At 44.3% G+C, this 23,663-nt stretch overlaps 1 long non-coding RNA gene across 3 annotated transcripts; it reads right to left on the bottom strand.

The window, feature by feature from the left end:
* Positions 1-21,644: 21,644 nt before the first annotated feature.
* On the bottom strand, positions 21,645-23,272 carry LOC137487887 (uncharacterized). 3 transcript variants are annotated; one of them, XR_015493600.1, is made up of 5 exons: positions 23,210-23,272; positions 22,843-22,897; positions 22,571-22,742; positions 21,974-22,118; positions 21,645-21,737 (listed from the first exon to the last, which is right to left on the bottom strand). It is a non-coding gene; the product is annotated as an uncharacterized LOC137487887 (long non-coding RNA). The 3 variants fall into 3 exon arrangements; XR_015493601.1 differs by having other exon boundaries at positions 21,979-22,118; XR_015493602.1 differs by having other exon boundaries at positions 22,853-22,897; positions 23,210-23,260.
* Between the last annotated feature and the right edge of the window lie 391 nt (positions 23,273-23,663).

The raw sequence follows: 23,663 nt of genomic DNA, 5'->3' as shown, positions 1-23,663 counted from the left end.
GATCAATACGCTGCACGTAGACCATTCCCATAGCTGACAGCACTTGCTATAGTGTCAAGCAGTCATATACGGACAAACGTAAGCCGTTATTATGATTAGGCAGACTTAAAACATTTACTCAGTACTTCATGCCAAAGCCTCACGCACTCCGATTTTAATCTAGACATCCACAGTGCTTCCGGCAAACTCCTTCCATTAGAAACCATCATATTAGATCTGAATTCTTTACAAACCAGCTCATTGACTGATTTTTAAGTAAACACTATGCATCAGTCTAATTAAACTACACAATAACTATATGGCAAGCCATGTTTACATTAATCCAAATCCATTCCGTATGGCAAGCCCCATTTGCACGTATACTTTTAACTAATACAAATTAGCATTAGATATTATATGCTGTCATATATTTTACAGCATTTAAATATCCCGATAGCTACTTGCTATTCGATTAGTCATTATTATGCTCACACAGAATCTGCACGCACGAAATTCTTAGCCCATCACTGTTTCTGTTTATTTACTTTTGAATGTGTGTAAGGTTCATATTCATCTAGATGGTAAATTAACTTCAGTAATATTATTGAATAATATAAAATGTTTACATAATCTATAGTTCGTAAAGTTTTATTTTCTGCCTTGCTAGTAGATTTATTATATGAACTTGCTTGTTTACCAAATAAGTGGATATAACTGGACTTCCATCGTAAGACTAAAAAGTAAAAAAGATATCACTGTTATTTAATCTATCAAAGTTTAATTCCGATACTCATAAAATCATTCCACATAAATCTGCAGTTTTTTCCAAAAGTCAGGAGATTCTGTCTAGCCCTAGTCATTAGCACTACTTTCATCACTGATACCTAATCATTATGATGGCACGAGAAACCTACATTCTGTCATGCTGTTAGCTAATTGACAGAAAATCGTCTTTGTTGTATATAATACTGGCCACACCTTCGGTCATCAAATAAATAATCTAAGCATTATATTTTCTATGATATGGCAAGCTATTTTTCACTAGTCCAAGTCCAGTTTTTACTGTCGTAGAGACATCCGGCTTGATTTCAGCATTCACACAAGAAGCTGCGGTGTATCACAATGCTAAGCTGTCAATTAGATCCATAGTAACAACAAACTAACCTAGTAATAACTTATGAACTGTTCTACTTCAGCATCAGTACAGCATTGTCTCGTCTGACATATGCTAGTAACGTGATTCCTTGTATGCTACAGTTGGCAACAGCGAATTGCCACGCGATGATCTGCTTAACGCTATCACATGCTAGAGACACTTGCTAAGCATAGGGTTTGACCAACATGTAAACAAGGCTCGCCAGTTAACTATCCAGGGAACCCCAGCAACCGCCCAGGAATCACTCAGAACACCCTAGCGAGCACCTAGCAACGCTTAGCAACACCTTAGCATCAATGCTATTCATGCCAACTGCCTCAGAGCCCCAGTGCAGTCACGCTGGCTCTCTCAAGCCAATATCAAGTCTGTCAAGAACTTGGGTTCCAGCTATTTTCATCACACATATTATTTAATCTATGTCATAATAGGGACTTCATGAAATCTATAAGTCACATTTACCTCCACTGGAATATTACTGTAGGCTGAAACCACTAACTGAACATACAGCCATCGTTACAGCGATTGGTTGCTGCTCGATTTTCTCAAAGAAGCCATGCCCCCAGCCGCACTGCCCGCAGACTCTGCCTCCAATAACCCTGGACCACCCTCTCCCCCTTCAACAATCAATCTTCAGGACCTTATTAAGTTATTCTCAGCATCCATGGCTGATCTATGCATCCTATGAGCTTGCATGCGAGGCAATACAGAGGGAGAGCGACTTAAAGATGGAAATCAAACACCTTGCTAACTCTTCATGTATATACAGAAACGCTGGCAGCTGGCCCCGAAGCGGAGTCCAACCCTACTCCTGCCCCTCCCTATTCAGGACTGACATGGTCGCAAACCACCCAACTACTACCTGTGGGAAACCTCCATCACCCCCAAATACCCTCTGACCATATTCCACAGCATGGAACGCTTCCAAAGACCATCACACATTTTTAAAGTTTACCCCATTCATTTCTAATCTCCACACTGCAAATATCCAAGTCAGTTCTACTAATACGTACTCTCTGGTGCCCTGGGATGACTAAAACTTCCAACACCCACAAGCCTTTACGCAGACGACGCTAATCATCTCATAACATGAGGTAAAGGATAAGGTCGTCGAAGATAAAGGTCCTTTATCCACAAACCCCTTTTCCAGCCATTCATCTAGAATCTGAGCATTGTCCCTGCAGCCCACTGGGCTTTCCCAGCAATCCAGACTCATGGCATCAGCCTCAGCCATTACTACATCCACACTGTCCAAAGACCCTCACCAGCCACCACTCAACCATTGGTAGCCAAATGAATCTGCACGCCTAATGCAGAGCAATACCCACGCTCCTCCCTCCCTGTACCCCTAGCACGGACTCGACTCCGCTTCTCCCCTCAGCAAAGCACCACTTTGACCTGCTCCTCGCTCCAAGCGAACAAACTCTGCTTACTTTCCCATTTTCTTTTCTTTTAGCTTTCATCCCTGCTTGCACTACCCTGTGTCGCTAACTCCTGCAGAAGTGACACCCCATGTGCCGACTCTCGCAGGATCCATGCCCACTCCAGCCACCCCTTCACCTTTTACCCCCACGGCAAAGTCACCACCACCCTCTCTTTCCCTCCTCTCACAGGATCCTGGCTCCCGCAGGTCTGACTCCAGCAGGAGTTACCTTAAGCTTCGACTCCCACAGCAGTCAGCCACTGCCCAATAGCTTAACCTTTCTTTCTTCCAGCGTCGAGTGCTTCGCTCTCTTCCAGCGTTGAGTCTCTCCGCCCCTACCCTTCCTTCCAGTGTCGAGTGCTCTGCTCCCTCCGAGCGTCTCTTCACCCCCCCTTTTCTGTCCCAGCGTTGCTTCTTAAGCGGCGAGTCTCTCCGCCCCACTTTTTTGTCTCCCGGTGGCGGAGGTTCCGCGCCTGCCAAGCACCGAGTTCCTCCGCCGCCCCCCCCCCTCTTTTCCCTTTCAGCGTTTAACTCTTTGCTACCCTCGTCTTCCTTCTAGCGCAAATCTTGCTTCTCTATATTCCTTCCGCATAGGCCCTACCCACCTGCTCGGACCCCCGCAGGGGTAATCCCCCCGAGCAGGAGCCCCAAAACCTCCCTGCAGGAGTCCCCACCGCCCATCCCCTTTCCCGACTCCTGCAGGAACTTGGCCCAGCAGCTCTGATCCCGTGCTTCGACTCCCGCGGATTCGAATTCGTCTGTCACCGCCCCCCCTACCCACTAGATAATTTTCTGTCTTCCTTCTAGCACCGAGCGCTCTGCTGTCTCCCAGCATCGAGTCTCTCTGCCCATACCCTTCTTTCTGGTGTCGAGCGCTCCGCGCCCTCTGAGCGTCGGAGTCTCTCCACCCCCCCTTCTCTGTCCCAGCGTCGAGTGCCCCGCTTACTCTTAGCGGGAGTTTCTCCGCCCCACTTTATGCCTGTCTCTCAGTGTTTAGTGCTCCGCTCTCTCCAGCGCCGAGCCTCTCCACCTCCCTTCGATTTTCTTTTCCTTTTCAGCACCAAGTCTCTCTGCTACCTCCGCTTCCTTCTAGCACACCTGGCTCCTCCATGTTCCTTCCGCATAGGCCCTCACTCACCAGCTCTGACTCCCGCTGGAGTTACCCCGGAGCACGATTCTGGCCACAGCCCCTCCCCACAGGAGTCACTATTGCCCCCTCCCGCTCCCGACTCCAGTGGGGACAAAAAACTGGCCAAGCAGCTCTGACCCCGAGCTTCGACTCCCACGGAGTCTGTCACCGCCCACCCCCGCCCCTTAGAATTTTTTCTTTCTTCCTTCCAGCATCGAGTGCTCCGCTACCTTCTAGCGCCGAATCTCTCCACCTTTTCCCTTCCTTCCGGTGTTGACTGCTCCGCTCCCCCAGAGCGCTCGAGTCTCTCCGCCTCCTTTCTGTCCCAGCATCGAGTACTCTGCTCCTTCTTAGCGTCGAGTTTCTCCACCCCACTTTTTTCTCTACCCTGTGGCGTCGAGTGCTCCGCTTCCGCCAAGCACTGAAGTCTCTCCGCCCCCTCTCCTTTTCTTATTCTTTTCAGTGACGAATACCGCCACTACTACCTCTAGCTCTACCCCTCTATCTTCCTTCTGCTTAGGCCATCACTCCCAGCTATGACTCCGCAGAGTCTCCCAAGCTTCCCTGCCCAGACTCCCACGGAGTCTATGCTTACCCACGCTCCCGCAGGAGCCCCTCTCTTTCTCCTACTCTTCCCAAACTGTATATCCAGCAGCCGGATATAGCATTGGTATCAGCGGCTCTGGGGGGGTTCTTCAATACGCGGCTGCTGTCCCAAGCATAAAGCACTTTGGGGGGTTCTCGAGATCTACCCGAGCTCAAACTCCCCTCTCGCCCTGCAATGGGAGGGAGCCCCGGGCTCGAGGCTCTCATGAGCTCGGGGCTCTCTCCCGGGACAGCATGCCAAACTAGCTTATTACCAATCATCAGCTAAGTGTGAACTCTTGAAGTGAAGTTTATTCATAAACTAATTTCGAGAGGATCACGTGCTTATGATTGACATGGCTGGCCCCGAGTCAAGCTAATGTACGAACCACCAATCAGACTACTCCTAACCAAGTATAAATAACCAAACACCTTACCTTTAGTTATCTTTGTCTTGAAGAATCCCCCCTTCAACCCCTCCGCCTTCTCTTTTGTCTACAGGGCAGCACGGCGGCCCAGTGGCTAGCACTGCAGACTCACAGCAAAATGCCTCCGGTTCGGGCATCTACCCAAACGGTCAGCATTTTCGTGTGGAGTTCATGTTCTCCCCGTGCTTGCGTGGGTTTTCCCCGGGTCCTCCGGTTTCCTCCCACACTCCCAAAAACATGACACTTAAGTAAATTGACTAATCCAAATTAGCACCAAATTTGATTCAATTCTGTCAGCAACGCATCACCTTAGCAACCCTCACGCAGCAGGAGGGAGGGGGGTTCTCGAGATCTACCCGAGCTCAAACTCCCCTCTCGCCCTGCAACGGGAGGGAGCCCCGGGCTCGAGGCTCTCATGAGCTCGGGGCTCTCTCCCGGGACAGCATGCCAAACTAGCTTATTACCAATCATCAGCTAAGTGTGAACTCTTAAAAGGCGGGTCTGATGCTTTAGGTGTTGGCTACGTCATTCACGCATGCGTGCGCTCGCACGAGTTACGTGGACGAGGAACCAATGAGCGCTCGAAGAGCCGTTTTTATGAATGAAAGGAGCTTTTTTTCATAATTTGGTATGCGGCTGACTTCACAAAGGCAAAGCACGAACCACTAAGATTCGCATAAGCGGTCATTATATCATGTTGCCGTAACACTGATAATAATATCTGACCATTACAATTAGACAAACAAACATAAAATGCGAGACGTCTCTCGAGGCGGTGCACGTTTGTGCACAGATATGGTCCGGACGAACATATCTGAAATATGGGAATTCACATCCATATCAGATTTTTGGTACCATTTAAAACACGCTTATGATTCTGAGAATTCCTTTCGTCAGAAAGCAGTTAATAGGTAAGCTTGCAACTCCCAAATACATTAATTTAGAACCGTCCGGCAGTTCTGAAATTAATTTCGCACGGCGGCGAAGCAAAGAAGTTAAACGTTAGGCAGCTAATCTAACAGTATGAAACCACGGGAGAAATAGTCTAGAGGTTTTCTAGCTATCAGAAGGCCTTTAAAACGGACAGGTTTGGGGTTTCTAAACTGTCTTACAAGCGCTGAGGGAAAGTCACTTTTCCGACAGGCACAATAATATATTTAAATGATTTGCGGAACGTGCGTCTCTGCAAAATCGATTTAAAATATTATGAACTGCAGTTTAATTCTTACACTCAACATGGGGCAGCTTTCTGCTGTTTAGGTGAACAGAATGGCTGGGGAGGCTTTCGTCCTTCCAGCTTTGAAGAAAAGGAAATGCTTCTCGCGGTCCTTTTCTTCTATAGCGCGCTCCATAAATCACAATGAATTGGAAAGTTTGTTCCACAGAAAATGTTTGGAAAACATTCTCCACCAATATTTAACAGAAATTAGCTAATTTTTTGAATATTAATAATCAACAATAACGGTGTATTCTTAATTGTTAATATTCCGGCTTAAGCTAAAGTCACCTATTCTTTCAGGCAGGCACCTATTCCCAAAATGCGGGGTTACCAGCGGGCAGACCTACAACGTAGTGGGCCAGCAAGTGACTCCTCCGCTGAGTCAGTGCTGGGGGCCACGGAGGAATCTGCAGGGCTCACCTGACGGGGAACTTTACTGACAGATAAAAAGGCACACGTAAGCGTGTCTCAACACCCTACCGAGTTGTTTCCTCAATCACCAAAGGGTTACCTAATACCCTTGAGGAAACCGGCTCCACTCGTAGATTGTAAAACCTTGCAAATGTGTTGGGTGTCGCCCAGCCCACAGCTCTACAGGTGTCTGTTAGAGAGGCGCCGTGTGCACGCACCCAAGAGGATGCAACACTCCGAGTGGAGTGTGCACGCACTCCTGGGGGACACGGCTGACCTCGACTTGAATAAGCGAGTGAAATGGCATCCACAATCCAGTGGGATAATCTTTGTTTCGATACGGCACTTCCCTGCTGCTGACCGCCATAACAGACAAAGAGCTGCTCAGATGATCTAAAATTCTGAGTACGGTCCACATCAATGCGCAGAGCGCGTTCTGGACAAAGTAAAGAAAGGGCTGGGTCTGCCTCCTCCGGGGGCAGCGCTTGCAGGTTCACTACCTGATCTCTAAAGGGGGTGGTAGGAACCTTGGGCACATAACCTGGGCTGGGTCTCAGGATGACGTGAGAGTAATCCGGCCCAAATTCCAGGCACGAGTCACTGAACGAAAATGCCACCAGGTCCCCGACCCTCATAATGGAGGCCAACGCGACCAGCAGAGCTGTCTTCAGGGACAGAAATCTTAGAGATACTGATTCGAGTGGCTCAAAGGGATCTGCTCGCAAACTCATGAGAACGAGGGCGAGATCCAAAAAGGGCATAAGAGGGGGGCGAGATGGATTAATTCGTCTAGCACCCCTAAGGAACCGGATGATGAGGTTATGCTTTCCCACTGTGCCGCCAGCTACCGCGTTATGATAAGCAGAGATGGCGGCCATGTAAACCTTGAGAGTGGAGGGCGACAGCCTGCTGTCCAACTTCTCTTGAAGGAAAGAGAGCACAACACTGATCTGGCAGTTTCGGGGGTCTTCTCTGCGAGAGATGCACCATTCAGTGAATAGACTCCACTTCAGGGCGTAGGCGCGCCTCGTGGAGGGGGCTCTAGCCTGAGTGATGATATTAACCACTGCAGTCGGTTGGTTACCTAAGTCTTCCTTGCGTCTAAGGACCACACGTGGAGGTTCCAAAGATCGGGGCGAGGGTGCCAGGTGGTGCCCTGTCCCTGAGAGAGTAGGTCCTCTTTCAAAGGGATCCGCCAGGGGAGGGCCGTCGCGAGAAGTGAGAGCTCTGATATCCAGGTCCTGTTGGGCCAAAGGGGTGCAACTAGCAGAACCTGTTCCTCGTCCTCCCTGACCTTGCACAGTAACTCACTGGGGGGAAACGCATACTTGCGCATGCCCCGAGGCCAGCTGTGGGCCAGTGCATCCGTGCCGAGAGAGCCCTCAGTCAGGGAAATAAAACAATTGGCAATGAGCGTTCTCGGGGGAAGCAAACAGATCGATCTGGGCCTCCCCGAATCGCGCCCATATCAGCTGAACAGACTCAGGGTGGAGTCTTCATTCTCCAGGGCGTAACAGCTGTCGTGAGAGCGCATCGGCTGCACGTTGAGCGTGCCTGGAACGTGAATGGCACGCAACGATTTCAGCCGCGGGTGACTCCAGAGGAGCAGACGGCAGGTTAGCTGAGACATGCGGCGAGAGCGCATACCCCCCATGCGGTTGATATACGCCGCCGCCGCTGTACTGTCCGTCCTGACCAGCACGTGTTGCCGCTCCAGCACCGGTAAAACGCAGAGGAGAGCGAGGAACACTGCCAACAGCTCTAGGCGATTGATATGCCAATGCAACTGGGCACCCTTCCACAGGCCTGCAGCCGCATGCCCGCGACACACGGCCCCCCAACCCGTGTTGGAAGCATCCGTTGAAACAACAACATGGCTGGATGCCTGTCCTAGAGGCACACCGGCCTGTAGGAATGAGGGGTCGTTCCAAGGGCTGAGGGCGCAGCGACACAGTGCAGTAACAGAGACCCGGTGTGTGCCCGCGTGCCATGCGCGTCTTGGGACCCGATCGTGAAGCCAGTGCTGAAGTAGTCTCATATGGAGCAATCCGAGCGGCGTGACGGTGGCTGCGAATGCCATATACCCCAGGAGCCTCTGAAAGAACTTCAGTGGGACCACTAGTTTGCTGTCGAGCTCTCTCAGACAGTTCAGCAACAGGCGAGCGCATTCCTTGGAGAGGTGCGCTACCATGGTGATCGTGTCCAGCTCCATCCCGAGAAAAGAGATCCTCTGCACGGGGGCGAGTTTGCTCTTTTCTCGGTTGACCTGAAGCCCCAGTAGGCGGAGATGCCGAAGCACCTTGTCCCTGTGCATAATCAATTGCACCCTTTAGTGGGCTAAAATCAGCCAGTCGTTGAGATAATTGAGCATGCGGATGCCCGCGAGCCGAAGGGGCGCTAAGGCACCCTCCGCGAGTTTGGTGAAGACCTGCTGAGACAGAGAGAGCCCGAAGGGGAGGACCTTGTACGGCCACGCTCGTCCCTCGAACGCAAACCGCAGAAATTGGCGGTGGCGTGGAGGAATGGAGACATGGAAATACGCGTCCTTCAGGTCTATGGCTGCAAACCAATGCCGAAAACGAACACATTGGAGAATGCGCCTCTGCGTGAGCATTCTGAACGGCAGCTTGTGCAGACAGCGGTTCAAAACGCGCAGAAGGATTGGTCGTGACCCACCGCTCTTTTTGGGTACGATGAAGTATGGGCTAAAAAACCCACTCTCCATCTCGGCTGGAGGAACTGGCTTGATTGCACCCTTCGCCAGGAGGGCAGCAATCTCCTCTCGCAAGACAGGGGCGGACAGGGGGTTGACCCTGGTGAAATACACGCCCGTGAACTTGGGGGGCCGCTTCGCGAACTGAATCGCGTAACCGCGAAGGGCTGGCCCGCACTAACCAGGCAGGCAGAGCCCTCGCTAATGGAGTCATCACTACAATCGCTGACGTACCAGCGGTGGGGCAGCGCGGAGTGGGTGTGCTGATCCGGGAAGCACGAGGGTCCCGTGGAAGAGCTGGAGGAGAGCGATTCGCTCTGGCTCCGCACCCTGACTCAGGAGAGGGGGCAGGAGGGCTGAGGGAAGGGAGACCATCCCCCCAGCGCTCCTGAGCCACTGGCGAAGCACGTAGAATCTGCGAGCCGCAAGGCAGCGCGTCCCGGAGTGGCAGAGTTCGTGCTGTCTCATCCGGGGAAGGGGAACAGTGCTCTTTCATTGATTTTTTGTGGCACTGAAAAGTACCGAAATCGGGTTCCCGCCCTCCAGCGGGGAAAGAGCAAGTTTCCTCTTCTCCAGATGACCTGTCCCAGGGACGCCTGGGAAGGGGGGCTGCCTGCTTTCAAGGTGTACGCCTCGCCCGCTCGGCCAGAGGCGCAGGCGGGGGCGGGGCAGCACTAGTTGGTGGGCGCCCTCGGCAAGGAGCAGTGGAGGTGGATGGCTCGGCGGGCGGAGCGGGCTTATGGCTGCGCCGATGAATGACATTGCCCATCGCATCTGACTGCTCTCTCACCGCCTTGAATTCCTGGGTGAATTCACTGACGGTGTCGCCGAACAGGCCAGCCTGGGATATGAGCGAGTCAAGAAAGCGAACTTTGTCAACATCGCGCATATTGGCCAGGTTTAGCCAGAGGTGGCATTCCTGAACCACAAGTGTGGACATCATCCTCCCCAGCGCACAAAGATTAATCGCGATAGAGCGCTCCACTGACGGGATCGCCTCATAGCCCCTGGCAGCTCCGCCGTCAAGGGCGGTGAGGGCAGAGGGACACGCAGCACGGGCAGAGAAAGGTTTCCTCCAAGACTGCGTGAGCCTACTGTGCACTTCCGGGAAGAAGGGGACGAGAGGCTTCGAAGGCTTCGCCTTCCTGGTCCTCTACGTAGCACCCATCTAGTCGGTCCGGCCGCGGAGCTGGGGGATGAACCAGCTCCAACGCCACGGCCGAAGCAGCCCAGGAAAGCACGGCTAACATGTCCACTTCAGGATCCGATATGACGGTGCTCACCTGCCCGGAGGGGCCGAGCGGGTCCGGATCTTGATCGGACAGTGAAAGCCCACCCTCCGATGCCGCGGAGGACATCTGATCTCCGGTGTCAGCGAGCGTGAGAGCTACCATCTGGTTAAACGGGTCACTCCCACTGCCCGAAGCTTGGATGGAGCGCTGTGAGGAGCGAGAGGTCCGCGAGCTCGTGGGCGGCGGATTATCTCCCACTGGAACCCTCAAATCTGCCCGAGCGCCCGCTGCTTTTTTAGAACAGGAGGCAACTGGGGTGGCTCGCTCTCTTACGAAAGTTAGCTGCGATCTTAGCTGTGCAACGGTCATGGCATCGCCATGACGACATGAACCTCCAGCGAGCACCGCATTAACATGCTGGAGCCCCAAACATGCAGTGATCGTTTCCATCATCCAGAGCCAGGAAACCCCCGCATCCAGAAATGCACAGTCGGAGCGCCATCCTGAAAAGGACGTGCTGTACGACTGTGTTGCTCTTTCAGGAAAGTTGCAACAATACGCACCGCTCTGGAGGACCGGACCCAAAGAACCGCAGGCAAGGGAAAAACCCAGCTCGACCGTCTACCGCCGCGAAAACCCACTCTGGACCAGGAGACACTCGTTCGCTCTGAAGTGCTGAATAGCAAGAGGAACCCTCATCGACTCACTCAGAAAGGATCTGAAGCGAAAAGGATGGCGTTTGCTTGCTCCAGGTGTGCTTATATGCTGGGATAATTGGCAATGCAGCACACCTGCGCAAGCTTACGCTGCCAATTCATTTCATTCATTGGCCCGTTCAATACTCTTCAGACAAGCGACTTCTGATTCGAATCCTCCCATTTCGTGGATTTTCACAAAGATTAAATCCACTTAATAGTACTGAAGTTCCCCAACCGAAGGGGAACTGAAGATTCAACACTTTGTGTCACCGATCCTATAATAGGGATCAGCATAACGCAAATATTACGCGAGTCTACTATGTCATGCTCCCACAGACAAACGATCAGGCATATATAAGGGTGATTAACACCACATAACGTATAATAAATCCACTGTAGATTAAACAGATTTTTAAAAATAGGCTTAATACTATCCTGCAGATTTCAAAGTCAAATTCCAGAGAGAGAAACAAAAAAAAAAAAAAGAACTAAGAATAAATTAACATTGATGTAATGCGTTAATCATATCACAGATATAATCAGTTTTTAATTGTTATTGCATGAATGTTTTTTTTTTTTGTCCTTAATCTGTATTTAAGCCATCTGGTGAAAAAGACAGAAATAATAACCACTGACCATATCTGTATACTTAGAGGTCCGTTATCAATACGTATCAATACGTGTCCTGTCCGACCAGGCGGGACAGATGTTTGGACCTTTGTTATGGATCTGTAAAGGACGCATATAAATCACTGCCACTACCACCACTCGGCTCAGCCGATCATAATTGTGTTCATCTAATCCCCACATATAAAACTGTTTTAAAAAGGCAGAAAACACAGACAATGGATGTCATGGACTGGTCTGATGAATCCGCGCTCTGTTTGCAGGAGTGCTATGACTGTACAGATTGGGAGATGTTTAAACAGTCCTGTGGTGATAATTTTGATATGTTTGTCGATACTGTATGCTACTATGTGGCTTTTTGCAGAGACATGATTATTCCATGTAGGCGGGTAAAAATTTACTCTAACAACAAACCGTGGGTTACAAAATCAGTCAAATCCTGCATACAGAAAAAGAAATTGTTTTTTAAACAAGGATCCAATTCTGATTTGTATTTGGCAAATAAAGAGCTTAAAAGAGAGATTCTCCTAGCTAAACAAAATTATAAAACTGAATTAGAAAACAAGATGGCAACAAATAAGCTTGGTTCAGCCTGGGATAGTTTGAAAACTATAACAGGCCTTATAATCTAAAGAGTAGTAACCAGATTAATTTAGTGGGCTATAGCACTGATTTTGAGTTAGCCAATGCTCTTAACCATTTTTATAATTGTTTTAATCATTTGGATTTTACTAGTGAAATTGAGGAATTAAATAGTAAACTTACAGGTGGACAGCATTTTATTATACAACAAACAGCTGTGCATAAGGCTTTCCTCTCAGTAAGAGTGAACAAGAGCTGTGGACCAGACAATATTTGTGGTCGCACACTTAAAATCTGTGCAAGAGAATTAAGTCCAATTTTTGAATACATTTTTAATAGATCTTTACTAGAACAGCAGGTACCTAAGGTTTGGAAGGATGCTGTGGTAGTCCCTGTACCCAAATCCAAATCACCCCAAACTTTTAATGAATTCAGACCTATAGCTTTAACATCAATTGTGATGAAAATTTTTGAGAAGTTTGTGAGGTCTGAAATGCTGAGAAGGACAGAGTACGCACTTGATCCCATGCAGTTTGCCTATAGGCCTCATCGGGGAGTAGAGGACGCCACAGTTACTTTGTTTAACCTACTTTTTAAACATTTAGAAAAAAATGGTTCCCATGCCAGACTTCTGTTTGTCGACTTTTCTTCTGCTTTTAACACAATTCAACCTCACATTTTAATTAAGAGATTGCTGGAACAGTTTGACCTCAGTAATAACTTGGTGGGCTGGATCCTTAATTTTTTAACTAATCGAACACAAAGTGTTAGAGTGAATGGATGTCTATCTGATAAAGTTTGCTCTTCAACCGGGTCCCCACAAGGATGTGTTCTTTCACCTTTGTTATACATCCTTTACACAAATATGTGTCAGAGCAGGTGGGAAAATAGAACGATTATCAAGTATGCAGATGACACTGTCATTGTCAGTCAACTCCATGATGATGAAACAGGTCATGGTCCAGTACTCACTGACTTTGTCAGATGGTGTGAGGAGTCATATCTTCAGTTAAATGTCTTAAAGACAAAAGGTATGATCGTGGATTTTAGGAATTCAATTCAATTCAGCTTTATTTGTATAGCGCTTTTACAATGTAGATTGTGTCAAAGCAGCTTCACATAAATGGTCATAGTAACTGGAACAGTGTGGTTCAGGTTTTAGTGTTTAAGTTCAGTTCAGTTCAGTTAAGCTCTGTTCAGTGTGATTTAATCATTACTGAGAGTTCAAACACTGAAGAGCAAATTCATCGATGCGTAGCTCTACCAATCCTGAACCATGCGAGGCAGTGGCGACAGCGGAGAGGGAAAAAAAACTTCACCTGATGGGAGTGAAGAAAAAAAACCTTGAGAGAACCAGACTCAGTTGGGCACGACCATTTTAATTTCTCCGCTGGCCAAAAGTCTTGTGCAGAACTTCATTCGCCGTGGTTTATGCTGGAAGATGGCCTCAATGAAGACTCGTCTGTCCCTGGAGCGTCGCTGGAATCAGACTCATGTTCTCCACTCCCCACGACCATCAGCGCAGCAGCAGCTCAGGATATGGCCTGGTCCCGGATATGGAATCCTTGGGATCATCACGTCGCTGGTCTTGGATCCAATCAGTGACTCTGCCTAATCTGAGGACCTCGGGATGAGTATCCCCAGGTGAAAATAGAGAATAAAGAGAATAATTAGCGTAGCTGCTGTTCATAGTGTATATAAGCAAGATGTAGAAGCCAGTGTGGAACCCGCTAGGTGATGCATTGAGTGTATGCTTTACTAAACAGATAGGTCTTTAATCTAGTTTTGAACTGGGAGAGTGTGTCTGAGCCTCGGACATTACCAGGAAGGCTATTCCAGAGTGTAGGAGCCATGAAAGAGAAGGCTCGACCTCCTTTACTTGATTTTGCTATTCTAGGTACTACCAGAAGCCCTGAATTTTGAGATCTTAAAGAGCGAGTTGGTTCGTAGCGAGACAGAAGGTTGGTTAGATAAACAGGAGCTAGATTATTTAGAGCTTTATAGGTGAGAAGTAATATTTTAAATTCAATACGAAATTTAACAGGCAGCCAGTGTAAGGAGGATAAAATTGGGGTTATATGATCATATTTTCTAGACCTGGTCAGAACTCTGGCTGCTGCATTTTGTACTAATTGAAGTTTGTTAATAGAGGATGCTGGGCAGCCAGCAAATAGAGCATTACAGTAATCCAGTCTCGAAGTCATAAAAGCATGGACTAGCTTTTCTGCATCTGAGATGGATAGCATATTTCGTAATTTAGCGATATTTCTCAGATGAAAGAAGGCAGTTTTTGTGACATGGGATATATGGTTTTTAAAAGTTAGATTGCTGTCTAATATGACACCCAGATCTTTTATAGTAGAGCTAAAGCTAACTTTGTATCCCTCTAATTGTAAATTGAGTTGCGAGATCTGCTGTGTGCAAGATTTAGGCCCAATAAGTAATAATTCTGTTTTGTCTGAGTTTAAGAGAAGAAAATTGTTGGTCATCCAGTCTTTGATGTCTTACTAACTAACTCAGTTAGTTTAGAAAGTTCAGACGTCTCGTCAAGTTTAGTGGAAATATATAATTGAGTATCATCTGCATAGCAGTGAAAGCTGATCCCATGTCTTCTAATAATGTCTCCCATAGGTAGCATGTAAATTGTAAACAGTAAAGGGCCTAAAACTGATCCTTGAGGCACCCCATACTTTACTGGGCAGATTTGTGAAGGCTGTCCATTAAGATTTACAAACTGGTAGCGGTCAGTTAAGTAAGACTTAAACCATTGTAGAGCCTGTCCCTGGACACCTGTAGACTTTAAACGATTTATGAGGATATTGTGGTCAATGGTATCAAATGCCGCACTAAGATCGAGTAAAACTAATAGCGAGACGCACCCTCGGTCAGCAGCTAAGAGTAAATCGTTGGTTATTTTCACTAAGGCGGTTTCTGTACTGTGGTGAGCCCTGAAACCTGACTGAAACACTTCAAAAATATTGTTCGTCTGCAGATAAGAGCATAATTGAGTGGAAACAACTTTTTCTAGTATTTTAGACATAAATGGAAGATTTGAAATAGGCCTATAGTTAGCTAAGTTGTTGGTGTCTAGTTGCGGTTTCTTAATAATAGGCTTAATAACAGCTAGCTTGTAAGAGTTTGGAACATGGCCTATAGATAAAGAAGAGTTGATAATGTTAAGAAGAGGTTCTCCTATAGCAGGTAGCAGCTCTTTCAGTAATTTTGTTGGAATTGAGTCCAGCATACACGTAGCTGGTTTAGAGCTATTTATAATTTTTACTAACTCTTCATGTTCTATGATTTTGAAGCAGTGTAGGTTATTATTATGATTTAATGAAATATTTACAGGATTTGGAGTATAAGCCGGTGCAGAAAGTTTGGCATCTCCTATTTTCTGTCTAAAGCCTTCTATTTTATTACTGAAAAAATTCATGAAGTCATCACTACTAATTTGCGGTGGAGTAGTTTGTTCCAAGGATGACCGATTATTTGCTAATTTAGAGATGGTGTTAAATAAAAATCTAGGATTGTTATGATTATTTTCTATCAGTTTGCGCAGGTGCTCGGTCCTCGCAGATTTTAGAGCCCTCCTATAGCTGGACATACTGTCTTTGTACGCAATTCTAAAGACCTCTAAATTAGTTTTTTTCCATTTACGTTCCAGGGCGCGGGTTGCTGTTTTGAGCGCACGAGTATGACTATTATACCATGGTATAGTTTTAATCTCTCTAGCCTTTTTTAATTTGATGGGTGCCACAGTATTTAGTGTGCTAGTAAAGATGGCATCCATACTGCTGGTTACTACATCAAGATCATTTGAGTTTGCGGGTGCATTACGAAATAGAGAGAGATCAGGTAAGTTATTTATAAATTCATCTTTAGTTGACGGAACAATAGTTCTACTAGGGCGGAGTATTGGAGCGGGTTTGCTGATTTCAGGTAAACATAGCTTATATAGTAAGAGGTAGTGATCTGTAATATCATCACTTTGTGGTATAATGTCTACGTCAATAACCTCGATTCCATAAGACAGAATTAGATCTAATGTATGCTTTAAGCGATGGGTTGGACCCACAACGTTTTGCTTTATCCCAAGTGAGTGTATTAAATCCATAAACGCGAGCCCTAATGTATCATTAGCGTCATCTATGTGGATGTTAAAGTCACCTACAATTAGCATTTTATCAGTTTTGACTAGTAAGTCAGAAATAAAATCAGAAAATTCTTTTAGAAATTTGACATAGGGTCCTGGGGGTCTATATATGGTGATTAAAGCGAGAGATAACATAGGTTTTTGTATAGTATCTGGAAGCTGAACATTAAGCGATAATACTTCAAAGGAGCTAAACATAAGTCCGTTTCTCTGTTTAATATTAAGGAAATCACTAAAGATTGATGCAACTCCACCACCACGACCAGTTTGACGAGCCTCATGTTTATATAAGAATCCTGGAGGAGTTGCTTCATTTAAGCTAATATAGTCATTTTGTTTCAGCCAGGTTTCAGTGAGACAGAGTGCATTAAGATTGTTTTCTGTTATTATTTCATTAATGATAAGTGCTTTAGGTGCAAGTGACCTGATGTTTAGGAGACCAAGTTTTACGAAATTTGTATTTTCACTTTCTACTGGTTTTTCTGGTTTGATTCTTACTAGATTTTTCCTGGAGCACACAGTACGTTTATTTCTTAATCTAATCATACGAGGAACAGACACAGTCTCTATAGGATTCGCCAGATATGCGTTACTGATGTTTAAGTGGGGTGAACAAGAGTCTAGGTGGCTATAGTGTGAATTTTGTGAATTTTTACCTGCTAGTCAGATGGTGCGAAGTAGTCTGGAGATGTTGTCCGACAGGAGTTCAGCTCCGGCTCGACTGGGGTGCAGGCCGTCAGGACGGAAGAGCCTAGGACGCTCCCAGAAAAGATTCCAGTTATTAGCAAAGAGCAATTTCTTTTCTTTACACCATGTTATTAGCCATTCATTCAAAGCTAAAAGTCTACTGAACCTTTCAGGAAGGCTGCTCACTCACAGGTGAGCACTTCCATTAAAAATCAGACTGTGGAAAGTGTGCAATCATATAAATACCTTGGCACAATTATTGACTCTAAACTTTCCTTTGATGAGAATTGTGCAGCAGTGTGTAAAAAGGGGCACCAGCGACTATTTTGCTTGAGAAAGTTAAATTATTTCCATATCGATAAACAGATGATGAATCTATTTTATCACGCCTTTCTTGAATCCGTTTTATCCTTTGCTCTGGTGTCATGGTTTGGGAATCTTTCTGTCAAGAATAAAAATTCACTAAATCAAATAGTTAAGTGGTCCAGTAAGCTGACCGGGGTGTCACTAGCCAATCTAGAAGCTGTGTACACTAGGCAGCTAAAGAGAATTACAAATTCAATTTTAAATGACACTGCTCATCCCCTACATTCAGAGTTTCAGCTCCTTCTCTCCGGTCGTAGGTTTCTAGTATTAAGCTGTAAAATGAAACGTTACAAAAATAGTTTTATACCAGCAGCCATTAGACATTTAAATAAGACTTAAGCAGAGATGTTTCAGTGACCTGTATATTTTAAATCATTTTAAATATTTACTTGGGGGAGGGGGGTGGACACTTAAAGTGATTATTTATTTATTCTTTATGTTTTATGTTTTATGTCCTAATGCGCATTTGTTGTTGTTACTGTGTGAGTTGTTTTGTGTGGCACTGTTGTAAGATGAGGACTCTTGACTGCAAATCAAATCTACCTTCGGGTATAAATAAAGTAACCTAACCTAACCTAACCTAACCTAAACTTAGACATATCTCAAGGTCAATCAGTCACTTTCAAACATTGGGAAAATTAACAACTTGCATCTTTCAGGTTACGGATGTATTTTCCACCTCAGCTGGGCTCTCAAATGTGCGGTCACGTCCATCGTAAGTGATTCGCAACTTCGCAGGGAAGACGGTTCTATATCGAATGTCCATGTCTTTAAGCTGATGCTTCACTTCGTAGAATTTTTTCCTCTTCAAATGCGTTTCTTTCGCGATATCTTAAATAAACTTGACTTAGTGTTCACCGTATGTTGCCTTGCCTTTAGCCCGCACACATTGCAGCACTTTGTCTTTATCCTTCGAATTCAAGAAACGCGCGATGAGTGTTCTTAGAGTATTTTGGTCTCGACGATCCTGTAGGCAGTGAGCTCTTTCGATGGTTATTGGGCTGGAAAAGGAGATCTGTCCCAGTACTTTATGTAGCCATCTTTCAAGAAATCCCGTCGCATCTGCACCCTCCACCTCCTCTGGTAGACCGGTAAGACGCAAGTTATTGCCACGGCTTCGATTTTCCTGATCTTCCGGTTTAGCTCCCATGAGTACAGTATTTCTGTCTACAGTATTTTGCACCACGGTCATCCGATCTTCTGTGTCGCTGATGCGCTGTTCTGCCGTGGTTAATCTGTTTGAAAAATCTTTGACCTCTTGTTTTACCTCCTGTATGGCAGAGAAAATCTCTGTAAATTTAATTGAGAAGTCTTCTCTTATACTTGCGATTGCATCCATAATGAGACTCTCTTGATTTTTGTTGATATTTGCGCTAGTTTCTTTAGCTTTGTATGCTGCGCAAGCCTGGCCAATGGCGGACTCGGCATCGTCTTGATTTCCTTGTTTCTTCTTTGTTGTTTGCGATGTCATTTTATCTTGGACTTGTCTAACGTTACAGTGGTTTGTAGATAAATTTCTCGAATGCTGCAGGAGCGTGAATAGGTACAACCGATCAATGCGTCGCCATGTTGCTCTCTCTGAAATTGCTTTTCTATTATTGTGTAAATGTTTAGAGCTGTAGTTTTCTGTGTGGTTTTTACTATAGTTAAAACAGCATTTATTAAAAGTTAGAAAAATGGTTTGTGTTTAAGCTTGATCACATGATGAGTCACATGATAAAATTTTTTTAATAATCCAGATGCTTTCCTCTGTCATTTTATAATAATAATAATAATGCATTTTGTTTAAAGGCGCCTTTCATGACACTCAAGGTCACCATACAGGATAACTAAAACAATCAATTCAAATAAAAACACAATAAACAATAGAAAACAATACAAGCTTTAAAAATGCAATCAGGTCAAAGAGAAAAGACTGTCTAAGAGAATAGGCTGTTCTAAACAGATGTGTTTTGAGTCTGGACTTAAATTGTGAAAGAGTGTCTAAATTATGGAGATCAGGAGGGAGTGAATTCCAAAGCTGAGGAGCAGAGTGGCTGAAGGATCTGCTCCCCATGGTGACAAGGCGGACAGAGGGAACAGTGAGGTGAATGGAAGAAAAAGACCTGAGTGTTCGAGCAGGTGTGGCGATATGAACAAGATTAGTGAGGTATGGAGGAGCAAGATTGTGGATGGCTTTAAAGGTGAGAAGAACTATTTTATAGTTAATTCTAAAAGGGATGGGAAGCCAGTGAAGCTGTTGTAGAATGGGTGTGATGTGACAGACGGAGGGGGTTTTTGTGATAATACGGGCTGCAGCGTTTTGTACCTTTTTTGTACGTTTTGTTTTTGGACGTAAACGATTTATATTTCGAAGGTGGAAATAGGCAGACCGGGTACATTGTTAACATGTGCAGTGAATGAAAGGGTTCTATCGAAGATGACCCCCAGACTCTTAACCTGAGGGGAGGGGGTAATGACAGAATCATCAGTGGGAATGGAAAAACTGTGTGATTTATTTAAAGTGGATCGTGTACCTATAAGTAAAAGTTCAGTTTTATTGTCATTTAATTTCAAAAAGTTAGATGTCTGCAAAATTAGTAAGGGATGAAGGTGGGAGTTTGTTGTTGGGTTTGGTTGATAGGTAGAGCTGGGTGTCATCTGCATAGCAATGAAATTGGATTTGGTGTTTGCGGAAAATATAACCAAGTGGAAGAAGATAGATGATAAATAGCAGTGGACCCAAAACTGAACCCTGGGGCACACCTGTTGTGACGGGGCTTGATGACGATGTGAAAGACTTTAATTGAATGAACTGAGTGCGACCTGAGAGGTATGATTGAAACCAGCTGAGGGGTGTGTTACCAATGCCAATGGAAGCGAGCCTATCCAGAAGAATATTATGTGAGATTTTGTCAAAAGCCGCACTTAGATCAAGCAGAAGAAGAATGGATAGTGAACCAGAGTCAGCTGCTAGAAGGAGGTCATTAGTGATTTTGAGAAGACCTGTTTCAGTGCTATGGAGTGGGCGAAAACCAGACTGGAAATGTTCGTATAAGTTATTACAGGAAAGATGGGTGTGAAGTTGAGTAGCTACAGTTTTTTCAAGAATTTTGGAGATGAATGGCAGATTGGAAATAGGACGAAAGTTATTAAGGTTATTGGGATCTAAACCAGGTTTCTTTAAAATTGGAGTAACAGTAGCAACTTTGAGAGAGAAAGGAACAATACCAGTGGTGAGAGAGGAGACAGGGAAGGGAGTATTGCCTTTACAAGAGAAGTAGGTAAGGGGTCTAACATGCAGGTAGATAGTTTGGATTTACGAATAAGACTATATATTTCAGTTACTGAGGGTAGAATAAATTCTGAGAACGAATGTGAAGGGTTAAATGTGACTTGGACAGGTGGATTCAAAACAGAAGTGGACAGAATTTGCTGATCAATGTGTTCAAATTTTTAAGAGAAAAATGAAGCTAAATTATTAAAGTAATCCACAGTATATAAGTTTGGAGGAAGTGAGATGGAGGGTTTTGTAATGTTAGTAAAGAGAGAAAATAGAGCTTTAGAATTGCCTTCATTGGTACTGATTAAACTAGAATAGTATGTGGATTTAGCCGCAGAAATATAGTCTTTATAGTGATGAATGTGATTTGCATACATGTCCTTGTGTACGGTGAGATTGGTTTTCCTGTAGAGTATTTCAAGCTGACGTCCTTTTGATTTTAATTGTCTGAGAGCAGGAGTGAACCAAGGTGCAGACACCGTAAATGAAACAGTCCTGGTTTTTAGTGGCGCATGATTATTTAGGAGGTTGTGAAGGTTATTGTTGTAGTGAGAGAGCAGTTCATCTGGTGTATAGAGACAGTCAGTACTGGAAAGGCTGTTGATATCAGAAGATAAGGTGTCCAAGTTAATGTCCTTAATTTTTCGGAATGATATTGTGCGTGAAGGATTACATTTAGAAAGTGAGAGATTAACACTGAATGAAAGTAGCATATGATCAGAGAATGGGAAGGAGTCAGCCCTTACAAAAATAGCCTACAGGAATCCTGCAGGAATTTCATACAGGTATCCTACAGGATTTTCAGCTCATTTTCCTGTAGGAATACCTGCAGGAATTTTGTGAAGGAAATTTTAAGAAAGAAATTTATGAAGGAAATTTATGCACGGATTGTTCCTGCAGGAATTACAATCCTACAGGTCTATTAAAATATACAGTTCCTGTAGGATTATTGTGCAGGATAGATATGAAGTTAGAGAAATTTCACAATGAATCAATGTATTTTCACAAATTATTTATTAAAATTGTTAAAAAAAATAAAAATAAAAAGTAGACCAGAATCCAATGAACAGGCTGTGTTTACTCCATTTTCCTAAAAAAAAAAAAAAGAAAAAAGTATCCTGTAAGTGGTAGAGTATAAAGAATACAGTCTGTACAGTATAAAAACCATTACAGCTATGAAAAAAAGTCGTTGTATTCATTCACTGCGCTCGGAGTTTACCAACTATGATGATTTCAGCTGCTAAAAAACACGCAAATGTGAAAAGGGTCCATACAAGTGTGTGTGTGTGTGTGTGTGTGTGTGTGCGTGCATGCACAAATGATTACCTTACTTGTAACTTGTGCTCATCATTTACTTTTTCCCTTACTGCTGCTCTGATACATTTTATTGGTACGTTTGGAAACTTCTTCTGTACTACGTCTGTAAATTCCCCTCTTCTGAATATCCTCCTCCTGAGAGTTTCTTTGTTCTCTAAAGAGAAATAGATAAAGTTGAAAATACTTATCTTCAATCATGATAAAGCATGAGCAGGATTTAAGTTTCTGTTGGTATGATAACCTTGGATAAAATATCACAATATTGTGATTACTGCTCTAAAATAAGTTATTTTTAAACATCTGAGTAAAAAACAACAACTTAAACACATTATATTTTAGAAAAGATTTTAAATATTTTGGAACGGCAAACATGTCAGGCTAAATAATTAAAATAAATCATTGACTGCTGCTGTCGTCATTAGTTTCAAAAACACAGATTTCTTTACAACACATAAAAAACCTTTACAAATACCTTGGAAACGGTATAGCAGAAGATATTGGTGGTTATAAAACCATGACTTTTCCAAACAGACATAAACCTTGAAACCGGTTATTGTCCAATGCCTACTCATGATCACAAGTCTTGATGTTTGCTGTACGTTTTACCTTTAATGTCTAGAACTATGGCTGGTGAACTTTCATCCTCATAGGCAACATCCACAACATCCCCAGGTTCAAATTTCTTTTTCAGTAGGTTCTTTTTAGAAACAATAATGTCATAGGTCGATGGTTCCTCCCTCCATTCCACTAATGTTAGGACTCATGTTTTGCCCATTTTCTAAGATAATTAAATATATAGACATAAATAAACACACACATACATGCACACAATTAATTCTGATGGCTACAGCTGACTGTATCCATGACAACAGTTTTACCTTAATGTACCTGCCAAAGAGTAGTTTGCTGTCCGGCCGCAGCAATAAATGATTTCTGAGATAACAAAAAACTATATTAGCATCAATTATAAGCAGTGAAAATACTAAATAAAACACTGGTTATGTTCACAATGATAAAAATATAATTTTATATAGTCATTTTTTAAATTAAGTTCTGATATGATGGGCGGTAGTAGACCTTAGTATATTATGTTAGCAATGTACTAGTATTGTTAATGTGATCTCGACTTTAAAAATCAAGTAAGTATTTGTTTTGGTGTTACAAAACAATTTACTGATTTAACATTAAAACAGAGCAGTTATTAGAGCACTTTAACGATAAAATAACTTAAGAAAAGTGTTTTACCTTCAGAAGACGGTTGGTGACAGTTGACTGACGTGCATTCGAATCGGCGACGTGAAGCGAGTCATCTCAATGAATCAATTCTTTTCTCTGAATGATTCATTTTACCGGAGTTTATAATGTAAACTACACTGTAACGCCAGTAGGTGGCGAAAACGAGCGTCTTTTTTAAGTGTGAAAGACTGTGAATCTGTAAAGCACAGATTCATCAAAACACACGTATTCCACAAACAAATCATTTATTTTGTTAAAGAAAAAAAGTCTGTTTATAAGAATGTTTGTTTTAATGTGTCTACTCAAGTCCATTTTGTCAAATAATACACACACATATATTAGTAGTAGTCATTATTAACTTAAAATATTGTAAATATATAATGTGTATAAAATAGACCTATACATTATTGTCAGCAATGTATTATCTAATTTCAATTTAGCATTTATATCTTATTTTATTTAA

The sequence above is a fragment of the Danio rerio genome, chromosome 6 (assembly GCF_052040795.2).
Source record: "Danio rerio strain M-AB ecotype USA chromosome 6, GRCz13ab, whole genome shotgun sequence".
Classification (NCBI taxonomy): domain Eukaryota; kingdom Metazoa; phylum Chordata; class Actinopteri; order Cypriniformes; family Danionidae; genus Danio; species Danio rerio.
This window is presented reverse-complemented; position numbering and strand designations above follow the sequence as displayed.